At 41.7% G+C, this 15,446-nt stretch overlaps 3 non-coding genes across 3 annotated transcripts; 1 reads left to right on the forward strand and 2 right to left on the reverse strand.

The window, feature by feature from the left end:
* The first annotated feature begins 8,170 nt into the window (after positions 1-8,170).
* On the forward strand, positions 8,171-8,283 carry LOC140317423 (U5 spliceosomal RNA). The gene has a single exon (XR_011917739.1). It is a non-coding gene; the product is annotated as a U5 spliceosomal RNA (small nuclear RNA).
* Positions 8,284-11,542: 3,259 nt separating this feature from the next.
* On the reverse strand, positions 11,543-11,726 carry LOC140317117 (U2 spliceosomal RNA). The gene has a single exon (XR_011917462.1). It is a non-coding gene; the product is annotated as a U2 spliceosomal RNA (small nuclear RNA).
* A 308-nt stretch (positions 11,727-12,034) lies between these two features.
* Positions 12,035-12,148, reverse strand: LOC140317276 (U5 spliceosomal RNA). The gene has a single exon (XR_011917604.1). It is a non-coding gene; the product is annotated as a U5 spliceosomal RNA (small nuclear RNA).
* Positions 12,149-15,446: the final 3,298 nt, after the last annotated feature.

Consider the following 15,446-nt stretch of genomic DNA (forward strand, 5'->3'; position numbering starts at 1 on the left):
TTAAGCAATCAGTAGGGTAAGAAAGGGTAAGAAAAGGTGCAAATGCCAACCATACATCACTAAAAGGTGGAGCGGAAGTATTCGGCTGCAAGTAGGTGCGAATGCCTGACAATGTATGATCAAAAGAGGGAGCGGAGGTTTTCGGCTGCAAGGTCTGAATGTCTAACCATAATTTGTAAAAACCGGGGAAGAAAAGGCTCGAAAGCCCGACTATACACCATCAAAAGCGGGAGCGGAGGTGTTCGGCTGCAAGTAGGTGTGAATGTTCGACCATAATTTGTAAAAAGCGGGTAAGAAAAGGTTCGAATGCCCGACTATATATTAACCAAAGCAAGAGGAGAGGTCTTCGGATAAGAGTGGGTGAGAATTTACAACCATAATCTATAAAATGCGGTGAAAAAAAAGGTGTGAATACCCCATAGAACACTAAAAGGTAGAGAGAGGTAAGAAAAATGTATGTTCCGCTGTAAGAAGGTGTGAATGTCCAACCATAATTGGCAAAAAGCTGGTAAGAAAAGGTTAAAATACCCTATTGTACACAATCAATAGCGGGAGCAGAGTTGTTCCGCTACTAAAAGGTGTGAAAGTCCGACCATGAATTGTAAAAAGCGGGTAAGAAAAGGTGCGAATGCCCGACAATGTATGATCAAAAGAGGGAGCGGAGGTTTTCGGCTGAAAGAAGGTCTGAATGTCCATCCATAATTTGTAAAAATCGGGGAAGAAAAGGCTCGAAAGCCCGACTATACACCATCAACAGCTGGGGCGGAGGTGTTCAGCTGCAAGAAGGTCTGAATGTCCATCAATAATTGCTAGAAAACATGGAAGAGAATTTTCGAATATCAAACCGCACATGATCATAAGCGGGAGAGGAGGTGTTAAAATGCAAAAAGGTGTGAATGTCCACCCATAATTACTGCAAAATGGGTAAGAAAAGGTACGAATGCCCAACCATACATCATCAAAAGCAGGAGTGGGTGTGTTCGGCTACAAGAAGGTTTTAATGTCCGACCACAGTTTGTAAAAAGCGGGTAAGAAAAGGTTCGAATGCCCGAACATACACCATCAAAACAGGGAGCGGAGGTGTTCCACTGTAAGAAGGTGTGAATGTCTGACCATAGTTGGTAAAAAGCGGGTAAGAAAAGGTGAAAATACCCGACTGTACACAATCAATAGCGGGAGCGGAGTTGTTCAGCTACTAAAAGGTGTGAAAGTCCGACCCTGGTTTGTAAAAATTGGGTAAGAGAAGGTGCGAATGCCCGACAATGTATGATCAAAAGAGGGAGCGGAGGTTTTCGGCTGCAAGAAGGTCTCAATGTCCAACAATAATTTTATAAAAACCGGGGAAGAAAAGGCTCGAAAGCCCGACTATACATCATCAAAAGCGGGAGCGGAGGTGTTCAGCTGCAAGAAGGTCTGAATGTCCATCAATAATTGCTAGAAAACATGAAAGAAAATTTTCGAATATCAAACCAAACATCATCATAAGCGGGAGAGGAGGTGTTCAGCTGCAAGAAGGTGTGAATGTCCCACCATAGTTTGTAAAAAATGGGTAAGAAAAGGTGCGAATGCTCAACCATACATCATCAAAAGCAGGAGTGGATGTGTTCGGCTAAAAGAAGGTTTGAATGTCCGACCATAGTTCGTAAAATGCGGGTAAGAAAAGGTTTGAATGCCCGAACATACACCATCAAAAGAGGGAGTGGAGGTGTTCCGCTCTAAGACGGTGTGAATGTCCAACAATAGTTGGTATAAAGCGGGTAAGAAAAGGTTAAAATACCCGACTGTACACAATCAATAGCGGGAGCGGATGTGTTCGGCTACAAGAAGGTGTGACAGTCCGACCATGGTTTGTAAAAAGCGGGTAAGAAAAGGTGCGAATGTCCGACAATGTATGATCAAAAGAGAGAGCGGAGGTTTTCGGATACACGAAGCTTTGAATGTCCTACCATAGTTTGTAAAAAGCGGATAAGAAAAGGTTCGAATGCCTGACTATACACCATAAAAAGCGGGAGCGGAGGTGTTCCGCTGTAAGACGGTGTGAATGTCCGACCATAGTTGGTAAAAAGCGGGTAAGAAAAGGTTAAAATACCCGACTGTACACAATCAATAGCGGGAGCGGAGTTTTTCGGCTACAAGAAGGTGTGAAAGTCCGACCATGGTTTGTAAAAAGCAGTTAAGAAAAGGTTCGAATATCCAACCAAACATAATCAAAAGCGGGAGCAGAGCTGTTCGACTGCAAGTAGGTGTGAATGTCCAGCCATAATTACTCACAAACGGGGGAAGAAAAGGTAGTATTGCCAGACCATACATGATCAAAACAGGGAGCGGAGGTGTTCGGCTGCAAGGTCTGAATGTCTGACTATAGTTTGTAAAAACCGGGTAAGAAAAGGCTCAAAAGCCCGACTATACATCATCAAAAGCGGGAGTGGACGTGTTCAGCTGCAAGAAGGTGTGAATGTTCGACTAAAGTTTGTAAAAAGCTGGTAAGACAAGGAGCGATGTCCCGACATTGTATGATCAAAAGCGGGAGCGGAGGTGTCCAGCTGTGAGTAGGTGTGAATGTCCGACCATAATTGCTGAAAAATGTGTTAGAAAAGGTAAGAATACTGGACCATACATCATCAAAAGCGGGAGAGGTGGTGTTCGGCTGCAAGAAGGTGTGAAAGTCCGACAATGGTTTGTAAAAAGCGGGTAAAAAAAGGTTCCAATGACCGAATATACATCATCAAAAGCGGAGGCGGAGGTGTTCGGATGCAAGAAGGTGTGAACGTCCGACCAAAGTTTGTAAAAAGCAGTGAAAAGCGAGAAAAAGCATTTCGTGAGTTTTGCATGATTTGGGATTTTGCTTATAAAATGCATTACTTCACTCAAACTATGTTAAAACTCATTTGTCCTTCATATTTACCATGTCTAGAAATATTTAAACAAAAAAACAACGTTGTACTTTGCAGTAAAAGAAAGAGCAAATCTAAAGTTTCAGGAATCCGAGTATAAGCCTGCTTTCATGAGTTCTGCACGATTTCGGATTTTGCTATAAAATGAATTGCTTTGCTCAAACCAAGTTAAAACTGCTTTGTCCTTCCATATTCATCAATGTCTAGATCGACTTCAACAAAGAAAAACATTGGACTTTGCAGTAGAAGAAGTTGAAATCCATCTACACATTGATAAATATGAAGGACAAAGCAGTTCCCTCTTGCCCATAAGAAAATAAGCTTATTCTCGGATTCCTGATCCTTCAGTGTTGCTCTTTCTTCTACTGCAAAATACAATGTTGTTCTTTGTTTAAGTCGATCTAGACATTGATAAATATGAAGGAAAAAGCAGTTTTAACTTGGTTTGAGTGAATGAATTCATTTTATACATAAAATCCGAAATCGTGCAGAACTCATGAAAGTAAGCTTATTCTCGGATTCCTAAAACTTTTGATTGGCTCTTTCTTTTACTGCAAAGTACAACGTTGTTTTTTTGTTTAAATCTATCGAGACATTGATAAATATGAAGGTAAAAGCCGTTTTAACATAGTTTGAGTGAAGGAATTGATTTTATAGATAAAATCCCAAATCATGCAGAACTCCTCAAAAGGGGCGTATGGCTTAATCACAAGTGTGGTTCTTTCTCATTCAGGGAAGTATGAGGAAGTTTATGCTTGAAATATATGTAGAAATGGGTACATATGAAGGACAAAGCAGTGTTAACTTAGTTTGCGTGAAGGAATTCATTTTATACATAAAATCCGAAATCGTGCAGAACTCATGAAAATAAGCTTATTCTCGGATTCCTATAACTTTTGATTTGCACTTTCTTTTACTGCAAAGTACAACGTTGTTTTTTGTTGAAATCTATCTAGACATTGATAAATACCAGCCGAAACTCTGCTGCCGCTTTTGATAATTTATGGTTGGGCATTCTTACCTTTTCTTACCCGATTTTTACAAATTATGATCTTACATTCACACCTACTTGCAGTCGAACACCTTCTCATCCACTTATGATCATGTGCGGTTGGGCTTTCGCACCTTTTCTTACCCATTTTTCAGTAATTATGGGTGGACATTCAGACCTTCTTGCAGCCGAAAACCTCCGCTCCTCTTTTGATCATACATTGTCGGGCATTCACACCTTGTCTTACCCGCTTTTTACAAACTTTAGTCGGACATTCAAACCTTCTTGCAGCTGAACCACCTCCGCTCCCTGTTTTGATCATATATGGTCTGGCAATAGTACCTTTTCTTACCCGTTTGTGAGTAATTATGGCTGGACATTCACACCTTCTTGCAGCCGAACACAACCTCTCCCGCTTTTGATGATATATGGTCCGGCATTCTTACCTTTTCTAACACATTTTTCAGCAATTATGGTCGGACATTCACACCTACTCACAGACGAACACCTCCGCTCCCACATTTGATAGTGTATAGTCGGGCATTCTCACCCTTTCTCATCAGCTTTTTGCAAATTATGATCTGATATTCACACCTACTTGAAGTCGAACAGCTCTATTCCCGCTTTTGATTATGTTTGGTTGGATATTCGAACATTTTCTTAATGCTTTTTACAAACTTTGGTTGGACGTTCACACCGTCTTGCAGCCGAACACCTCCGCTTCCGCTTTTGATGGTGTATAGTCGGGCATTCGAGCCTTTTCTTACCCACCTATTACTTACTATGGTTGGACATTCAAACCTTCTTGTAGCCGAACACATCCGCTCCTGCTTTTGATGATGTATGATTTGGCATTCGCACCTTTTCTTACCCATTTTTCAGTAATTATTGGTCGGACATTCAGACCTTCTTGCACCTGAACACCTCTGCTCCCGCTTTTGATGGTGTATAGGGCTTTCGAGCCTTTTCTTCCCCGATTTTTACAAATTATGGTTGGACATTCAGACCTTGCAGCCGAAAACCTCCGCTCCCTCTTTTGATCATACATTGTCGGGCATTCGCCCCTTGTCTTACACGGTTTTTACAAACTTTAGTCAGACATTCACACCTTGCAGCTGAACCACCTCCATTCCCTGTTTTGATCATGTGTGGTCTGGAAATAGTACCTTTTCTTCCCCCGTTTGTGAGTAATTATGGCTGGACATTCACACCTACTTGCAGCCGAAAAACCACCTCTCCCGCTTTTGATGATGTATTGTCCGGCATTCTAGTCTTTTCTATCACATTTTTCAGCAATTATGATCTGACATTCACACCTACTTGCAGTCGAACAGCTCTGCTCCCGCTTTTGATTATGTTCGGTTGGATATTCAAACCTTTTCTTAACTGCTTTTTACAAACTTTGGTCGGACGTTCACACCTTCTTGCAGCCGAACACCCCCGCTTCCGCTTTTGATGGTATATATTCGGGTATTCGAACCTTCTCTTACCCGCTTTTTACAAACCATGGTTGGACTTTCATACCTTCTTGTAGCTGAACAACTCCACTCCTGCTTTTGATGATTTATGGTTGGACATTCGCATCTTTTCCTACCCATTTTTCAGTAATTATGGGTGGATATTCACATCTTCTTGCAGCTGAACACCTCCTCTCCCGCTAATGATCATGTAAGGTTTGATATTCGAAAATTTTCTTTCATGTTTTAAAGCAATTATTAATGGACATTCACACCTACTTGCAGCCGAACAGCTCTGCTCTCGCTTTTCATTATGTATGGTTGGATATTCGAACCTTTTCTTAACTGCTTTTTACAAACTTTGGTTGGACGTTCACACCTTCTTGTAGCCGAACACATGCACTCCTGCTTTTGATGATGTATGGTTGGGCATTCGCACCTTTTTTTTTACCCATTTTTCAGGTATTATGGGTGGACATTCACACCTTCTTGCAGCTGAACACCTCCTCTCCCACTTATGATCATGTGTGGTTTGATTTTCGAAAATTTTCTTTCATGTTTTCTAGCAATTATTGATGGACATTTAGACCGTCTTGCAGCTGAACACCTCCGCTCCCACTTTTGATGGTGTATAGTCGGGCTTTCGAGCCTTTTCTTCCCCGGTTTTTACAAATTATGGTTGGACATTCAGACCTTCTTGCAGCCGAAAACCTCCACTCCCTCTTTTGATCATACATTGTCGGGCATTCGCACCTTTTCTTACCCGCTTTTTACAAACCATGGTCGGACTTTCACACCTTTTAGTAGCCGAACAACTCCGCTCCCGCTATTGATTGTGTACAGTCGGGTATTTTAACCTTTTCTTACCCGCTTTTTACCAACTATGGTCGAACATTCACACCTACTTGCAGCTGAATACTTCCGCTCCACCTTTTAGGTATGTATGGTTGGCATTTGCACCTCTTTTTATACTGATTGCTGAAGATTAAGAAGTTCTTTCTCATTCTACAAAGTACAACGTTGTTTATCGTTGAAACTTGATTAGACATGAATAAATATGAAGGACAAGGCAGTCTTAACTTGGTTTGAGTTAATGAATTCGTTTTATAGGAGAACCCGAATTCGTGCATAATTCATAAAATAGAGCTTATTTTCGGATTCCTGAAGAATGAGTCTGGTTCTTTCTCATAATACAAAGTTTGTTGTTTATTGTTGAAACTTCATCAGAAGTGAAGAAATAAATGAATGCCTATCAACAAATGTGGGATCTAAACTCTAGTGCCTCTAAAATAATTTCCTTTCTCAATTTAGAAATGTGTGTGTGTAAGTCACAACACCCGTGACACCAAAACGGCTTTCTTTTCTCTACACTCTGCACTATGAGCACACACACCAAATCAGAAAGGCTTTTTTCTCTCTTTTCTACACTATGGACTGTGGGGACACAAAACCGCTCTCTCTCTCTTTTTTTTTTTTTATCGTGTGCCAGGGCGTTGTCTCACGTATTAGATTATGCTTAAGATACGAATGGGTTTATCAGTCACATCAGAATCCATACATACTGATCCTCCCGTAATAAAATGGTCGGATCTTATCAAACACACTTTGTTTCTTGTGACAATCAAGTCAGCGAAACAGCGTATACACGTCAAGACACTGAATCAAGTTTGCCACAAGAACTCATAAGTTTGGCAGTATTGCTCTGCCGTCAGCAATCATACACCCATTTTATTTTCGTGAGACATGTGCAAGCACCTGTTCATCTACTGTTCTATCACTATGAATTAGTGATCTATTATCAATAAGGATACTTCTACAACTACTATCAAAGTATGTCCGGACTTCTTATGTTGTCAGTTGCTATATATGAATAAGTGGGTAGCTACTGACAAGCATTAAGCATGTCACACAGCCCAAACATATAACATTTCAGGACACACCACACAGTTAACAACCACAGTGAAGCGTGTCAAAGCCCAAACATGTAACATTCAACAGGACACTTACACAACACATTCAAATCAAACAGTCAGACAACATACAAGAACATATACCCCAGCCGGCATTGCTCCCTGCCTATTTTCGTACAGCACACTATGTGTGCGCACACCTTTATTCACAAACTCTTCAACTTATACTCTTTTACCGAAGCTGCTACAGCTCGATTGGCCGAATACCCTTTGATCCTATTTCGGTGAATTTGACATCTGCCTTACATATAACAGATTAGCGGTTTAGCAGTTTTAATTTAGTTTGAGTGAAGGAATTCATTTTATAGCAAAATCCGAAATCGTGAAGAACTCATGAAAGTAAGCTTATTCTCGGATTCCTGAAACTTTAGATTTGCTCTTTCTTTTACTGCAAAGTACAACGTTGTTTTTTTTTGTTTAAATCTTTCTAGACATGGTAAATATTAAGGACAAAGCAGTTTTCACATAGTTTGAGTGAAGGAATTCATTTTATAGATAAAATCCCAAGAGTCTGCTGAGAAAAGAGAGTGAATGCGAAGTAGACTTTAACACGGCTATGGGAGCGAGCCGAGTGTGGGCTAACCGGGAGAATTGCTTGAAAGAAACGCGACACCGAATGAGCTTCAGAACAAAGCCTCAATACGGGATTCTCGTGGTGTTTTTGTTGGTGAGCTTTGGTGTCTTTTGCACAGAGTAAAAGACAAGGCAGCCATCGAATAGGGGCCCGATTGTTCCTAGTTGGTCAGCCGAGGAGCAAGGGGGGGGGGGGAGCAAGCGTCTCAACCAAGCAAAGCTCACCATGGGGAAGGTGGCTATGCCAACTAGCCTGATGCCCTGCTCCCGCAGTGACGGATAATCGTACTCTGGTTTCTCTTCATAACGTACAAGTCTTTCGCCTTTTACTAAAGACTCCGTGGAGAGCAGCACTAATGAGTTGTTTCTATTTTTGGCAGGCTTTACCTTTGCGGGTGAAGCCCTTTCTGTCTGTGCAAAAGAAATCTTGTTACTGTGCAGAGTGACTTCTCTGAGTAGAGTCGCCTTACTTGTTGCGACTGTGCCGATGTTCGAAGCTGGAGTGCAAAGTTGTTGCTTGAATGGTGCTTGCTGGAGCGTGCGGGAGTGCAAAGTTATACCATTTAAAAGGGCTGAAGAGTGCTCAGTGCAGCGGGTGGGCGACACTCTGGCCACCTTGAAAACCGAGGTTACATCCACTACCAGGGGCAGCCCAAGTTCTGCCGCAAGTGTGGTGAGCATGGGCACCTGGTTCAGGCTTGTACCAAGGTGTTATGTGGGAAGAGCAGAGAAATTGGGCAAACTTTTGGAGAGTGTCCAAATGGCAGGAAATGTAATCTCTGTGGAGAATTAAATCACCTCTTCAGAGATTGCCCTAAATCTTTTGCCAACAAATTAAAGACGGTAAAGCCACAGTCAAGCCAACAAAGAGAAGGACCAAAGGTGGCAGTTGGTGAACAAAGTGAAGAGGTTGACCCAATAAATTCAAACTTCCCGCCAAAAGCTTGGATTGGAAGTGAGGAGCAAAAAGGGGAGGGGCCTGTAGAGGCCTCACCACTCAGTGTTGAAGTCTGTGAGAATTCACAGGCAGAGGGTGGAGCTACGCTAAATGAGGAGGAAGAGCAGACAGGTGAGTCTAGTGAAGATACTCACCTCCCCGAAGGTCAACAGCCGAAGAGGACGGCATCTGAGCCTCTGATTCCCCAGTGGTATCAGAGAAGAGGGGAAGGGTTAGGTCCCTTTCAGACAGTTCTTCAGTGGAAGAACCTAGAGTCTTCCCCTCCGACTCACCAAATGAGGTCTCCTTTTTAACTTCAGCTCTGCAATCAACCCCCAGGGACTCAAAGTTAAATGCAACATTGCGTCAGAGGCCAACACCGAGAGTCCGAAAAGGAAATATAGATCACCCTACTCACTTTTCACCTAAAGAAATGAAGGAAGAGCTAGTTTCCCAAGAAATAACCTGTGTGTAATTTGTTTTGATAACTTAGAAAAACGAAAATGACATACCTACTTTCCTTTATGCTTTTAATGGTTCTCACCTTCTCAACACTAAATGTGAGAAGTGTGAAATCAAAGACAAGAGCCCAGAGTATTTTATCCTTCTTAGACTCCATAAAATCAGATGTGTTTTTAATACAAGAATGTGGACTACCTTTTTTAAAAAACCATAGACAATGGGAGGAAATGTGGCCCCATTTATCGATATGGAGTGGCTCAAATCAAAATAAAAATGATGGTGTGGCCATTCTAATTAAAAATCCGCATGTTCTGGTGAAAGGTAGCACAGTGGTGAGAGACGGACGGGCACTTTTAGCACACTTGAATTTTATGGGGCAAGACTTTAACCTCTTAAATATTTATGGTTTCAATGGAAAAAATGAAAGGTATGACCTTTTAGAAGATATACAGCTTTACATGCTAGGGCAAGTACCTTTAGTTGTAGGAGGGGATTTTAACTGTATCTTGAGCAGGAAAGATAGAAAAAGAGCAGAGGTAGATTTTAAAGTGGATAAGACTTCGATTTTACTTCAGGGCATATGCAGGGATTTTAAGCTTACTGACTGTTTTAAAACCATGCATCCCAGAGAGGAGGGCTTCACCTGGTTTAGTCATGATGGCACCAGAGCCTCTCGCATTGATTATTTCTTTACTAGAGATTGCCCACCCACTGATGTTAGATTAACCCCTGTTTTCTTTTCAGACCACCTTATGCTCTCCTGCACCCTTTCACCCCCTTCTGGTGTGACGGTAGGAAGTGGTCTGTGGAAACTCAACTGTTCCCTGTTGGAGGATGAAATCATAGTCAGTCAGTACAGGGAATGTTATAAAGAGTGGCAGACCCTTCAAGACCTCTACGAAACACATGCACAATGGTGGGAAATGGTGAAGGAAACGACCCAGACTTTTTTTAAACAGCAAGGTAAACGTAAAAAAAGGAAAGAGAATAGATGTATGATGGGACTACATAAACGCTTACAGCGCTACTTTAAACTAAATCAGTGTGGCATAGACTTTAAAGAAGAAATCAAAGATGTCAAAAAGGAAATGTCAGTTTTAGCAGAAATAAAGAGTAAAGGAATTTTTGTAAGAAGCAGGGAGCAGGAAATTGAGGAAGGTGAAAAAGAAAGAAAGTTATAAATAAAAAGGAGTGTATTCAAAATCTAAAAAGAGAAGATGGGTTTTTAACAAAATCCACACAAGAGATGATTGAAACTGTACATACCTTTTATAGTAACATGTACAAAGAGAAACCAGTGCACTTGGAAACATCGGCAGAAATCTTAAAATTCGTTGACAAAACCGTAAAAGAGAATGCACACTTGACACAGAATTTTACTGCTTTAGAGTTAAAAAAATGCCTAACAGGTTTTAAGAGAAGTCGAGCTCCGGGTTTAGACGGGCTTCCTGCAGAATTCTATCTGACCTATTGGGACCTTTTATCATCAGACATTTTAGATGTTTTTAAAGATTTTGAAAAACTCGACCGACTGCCTGACAGTTTTAGAGTGGGAATAGTGACTCTACTTTATAAAAAAAATGATAAGACTGACCTAAAGAATTGGAGGCCCATCACACTTTTAAACTTTGACTGTAAACTTTTTAGCAAGGTTTTAGCGACATGGATGTTCTCTGTTTTAGAGGAGGTAATTCACCCAGACCAAGCTTGTGCCATCTCAGGGAGACAACTCACCGACAGCCTCGTACTGATTCGAGACATCATTGATTACGCTAGAGACAGAAACACCCGGCTTGTCATCTTAAATTTAGACTTTGAAAAAGCATTTGATCGGGTCTCGCATCAATATCTCTTTCAGGTGTTGCAGCCATCGAAAAGGGCCCGATTATTCCTACTTGGTGAGCTTTGCTTGGTTGAGACGCTTGCCCCCCCCCCCCCCCCCCCCCCCCCCTGCTCCTCGGCTGACCAAGTAGAAACAATCTATTCGATGGCTGCCTTGTCTTTTACTCTGTGCAAAAGACAAGGCAGCCACAAACACCACGGGAACACCGTATTGAGGCTTTGTTCTGACCACTCATTCAGTGTCGCGTTTCTTTCAAGCAATTCTCCCGGTTAGCCCGCACTCGGCTCGCTCCCAGAGCAGTGTTAAAGTCCACTTCGCATTCACTCTCTTTTCTCAGCAGATTAAAAGAAAGTTTCATCTTGGGCTCCCTGAAACTTCCATCCTGCACCACTGTTTGCTTTTTCACAAGAGCAGAGGAGAGCGCACCGTTCCCAGCGGCACTGCAGTACCGGGTCGAGGCTTGGAGTGAACGGAGCAAGCTTCTTTTTCAACTCCTATTCTTAAAAATCCATTTAATATGTTGTCCTCGTATAGAGGACATATTAAACTGATAAGAACAGATACTACACTTGATCTTAGCCAAAAGGCCGAGAAGCGATAACTGTCCACTGTTTCAGGTCCGAGGGCCCTTGCTGGCACAATGCGCACTTGTAGCAGTGTTCTTTTTATGGCCATAGGTGGCCAGAGTGTCACGTTGCACCTCCGCCCACCCGCTGCACTGAGCACTCTTCAGCCCCTTTTAAATGGTATAACTTTGCACTCCCGCATGCTCCAGCAAGCACCATTCAAGCAACAACTTTGCATCCAGCTTCGAACATCGGCACAGTCGCAACAAGTAAGGCGACTCTACTCAGAGAAGTCACTCTGCAAAGTAGCAAGATTTCTTTTGCACAGACAGAAAGGGCTTCACCCGCAAAGGTAAAGCCTGCCAAAAATAGAAACAACTCATTAGTGCTGCTCTCCACGGAAGTCTTTAGTAAAAGGCGAAAGACATGTATGTTATGAAGAGAAACCAGAGTACGATTATCCATCACTGCGGGAGCAGGGCATCAGGCTAGTTGGTATAGCCACCTTCCCCATGGTGAGCTTTGCTTGGTTGAGACGCTTGCTCCCCCCCCCCTTGCTCCCATAGCCGTGTTAAAGTCTACTTCGCATTCACTCTCTTTTCTCTGCAGACTCTTGGGATTTTATCTATAAAATGAATTCCTTCACTCAAACTATGTTAAAACTGCTTTGTCCTTCATATTTACCATGTCTAGAAAGATTTAAACAAAAAAAAACAACGTTGTACTTTGCAGTAAAAGAAAGAGCAAATCTAAAGTTTCAGGAATCCGAGAATAAGCTTACTTTCATGAGTTCTTCACGATTTCGGATTTTGCTATAAAATGAATTCCTTCACTCAAACTAAATTAAAACTGCTAAACCGCTAATCTGTTATATGTAAGGCAGATGTCAAATTCACCGAAATAGGATCAAAGGGTATTCGGCCAATCGAGCTGTAGCAGCTTCGGTAAAAGAGTATAAGTTGAAGAGTTTGTGAATAAAGGTGTGCGCACACATAGTGTGCTGTACGAAAATAGGCAGGGAGCAATGCCGGCTGGGGTATATGTTCTTGTATGTTGTCTGACTGTTTGATTTGAATGTGTTGTGTAAGTGTCCTGTTGAATGTTACATGTTTGGGCTTTGACACGCTTCACTGTGGTTGTTAACTGTGTGGTGTGTCCTGAAATGTTATATGTTTGGGCTGTGTGACATGCTTAATGCTTGTCAGTAGCTACCCACTTATTCATATATAGCAACTGACAACATAAGAAGTCCGGACATACTTTGATAGTAGTTGTAGAAGTATCCTTATTGATAATAGATCACTAATTCATAGTGATAGAACAGTAGATGAACAGGTGCTTGCACATGTCTCACGAAAATAAAATGGGTGTATGATTGCTGACGGCAGAGCAATACTGCCAAACTTATGAGTTCTTGTGGCAAACTTGATTCAGTGTCTTGACGTGTATACGCTGTTTCGCTGACTTGATTGTCACAAGAAACAAAGTGTGTTTGATAAGATCCGACCATTTTATTACGGGAGGATCAGTATGTATGGATTCTGATGTGACTGATAAACCCATTCGTATCTTAAGCATAATCTAATACGTGAGACAACGCCCTGGCACACGATAAAAAAAAAAAAAGAGAGAGAGCGGTTTTGTGTCCCCACAGTCCATAATGTAGAAAAGAGAGAAAAAACCCTTTCTGATTTGGTGTGTGTGCTCATAGTGCAGAGTGTAGAGAAAAAAAAAGCCGTTTTGGTGTCACGGGTGTTGTGACTTACACACACACATTTCTAAATTGAGAAAGGAAATTATTTTAGAGGAAGCACTAGAGATTAGATCCCACATTTGTTGATAGGCATTCATTTATTTCTTCACTTCTGATGAAGTTTCAACAATAAACAACAAACTTTGTATTATGAGAAAGAACCAGACTCATTCTTCAGGAATCCGAAAATAAGCTCTATTTTATGAGTTATGCACGAATTCGGATTCTCCTATAAAACGAATTCATTAACTCAAACCAAGTTAAGACTGCTTTGTCCTTCATATTTATTCATGTCTAATCAAGTTTCAACGATAAACAACGTTGTACTTTGTAGAATGAGAAAGAACATCTTCAGCAATAAGCATATTAACAAAAGCGGGAGGAGAGGTAAGCAAACATATGACGAAGTACAGATTTTGCTATAAAATTAATTCCTTCTATCAGCCTGACTTAAAACTGTTTGTCCTCCTTATTTATCCACTTCAAATCAAGTTTAAACAATTAAAAAAAATTTGTAGTTTGAGAAAGAACAATATAATCTTCAGCAATCAGTATAAAAATAGGTGCAAATGCCAACCATACATACCTAAAAGGTGGAGCGGAAGTATTCAGCTGCAAGTAGGTGTGAATGTTTGACCATAATTTGTAAAAAGCGGGTAAGAAAAGGTTCGAATGCCCGACTATATATTAACAAAAGCGGGAGGAGAGGTCTTCGGATGAGAGTGGGTGAGAATTTCCAACCATAATCTATAAAATACGGTGAAAAAAAATATGTGAATGCCTCATAGAACACTAAAAGCGGAAGTGTTCGGCTGCAAGAAGGTGTGAATGTCCGACTATATTTGGTGAAAAGCAGGTGAAGCAAGGTCTGAATGCCCAACCTTACATCATCAAAAGCGAGATCAGAGGTGTTTGGCTGCAAGAAGGCCATAGTTTGCCAAAAGCCTTCTTGGGTAAGGTAAGGTGCGAATGACTGACTAAATATCAACAAAATTTGGGGCGGAGGTCTTCGGATGCAAGTGGGTGTGAATGTCCGACTATATTTGGTGAAAAGCATGTGAAGCAAGGTCTGAATGCCCAACCTTACATCATCAAAAGCGAGATCAGAGGTGTTTGGCTGCAAGAAGGCCATAGTTTGCCAAAAGCGGGTAAGCTGCAAATGACCGACTAAATATCAACAAAAGTGGGGGCGGAGGTCTTCGGATGCAAGTGGGTGTGAATATCCCACCATACAAGTATGGTGGAGAGGAAGCTGTGAATGGCCGACCATAGTAAAAGGCGGGTGAGAGAAGGTGCGAATGTCAAACCATACATAATCAAAAAAGGGAGCGGAGGTGTTCTGCTGTAAGAAGGTGTGAATGTCCAACCATAGTTGGTAAAAAGCGGGTAAGAAAAGGTTAAAATACCCGACTATACACAATCAATAGCGGGAGCGGAGTTGTTCGGCTACTAAAAGGTGTGAAAGTCCGACCATGGTTTGTAAAAAGCGGGTAAGAAAAGGTGCGAATGCCCGACAATGTATGATCAAAAGAGGGAGTGGAGGTTTTCGGCTGCAAGAAGGTCTGAATGTCCAACCATAATTTGTAAAAACCGGGGAAGAAAAGGCTCGAAAGCCCGACTATACACCATCAAAAGTGGGAGCGGAGGTGTTCAGCTGCAAGAAGGTGTGAATGTCTACCCATAATTACTGAAAAATGGGTAAGAAAAGGTGCGAATGCCTAACCATACATCATCAAAAGAGGGAGCGGAGGTGTTCCGCTGTAAGACGGTGTGAATGTCCGACCATAGATGGTAAAAAGCGGGTAAGAAAAGGTTAAATTACCCGACTGTACACAATCAAAAGAGGGAGCAGAGTTGTTCAGCTAAGAGAAGGTGTGAAAGTCCGACCTTGGTTTGTAAAAAGCGGGTAAGAAAAGGTGCGAATGCCGGACAATGTATGATCAAAAGAGGGAGTGGAGGTTTTCGGCTGCAAGAAGGTCTGAATGTCCAACCATAATTTG

Source organism: Leuresthes tenuis, unplaced genomic scaffold (assembly GCF_036924035.1).
Source record: "Leuresthes tenuis unplaced genomic scaffold, fLeuTen1.0.hap1 SCAF_10, whole genome shotgun sequence".
NCBI lineage: Eukaryota > Metazoa > Chordata > Actinopteri > Atheriniformes > Atherinopsidae > Leuresthes > Leuresthes tenuis.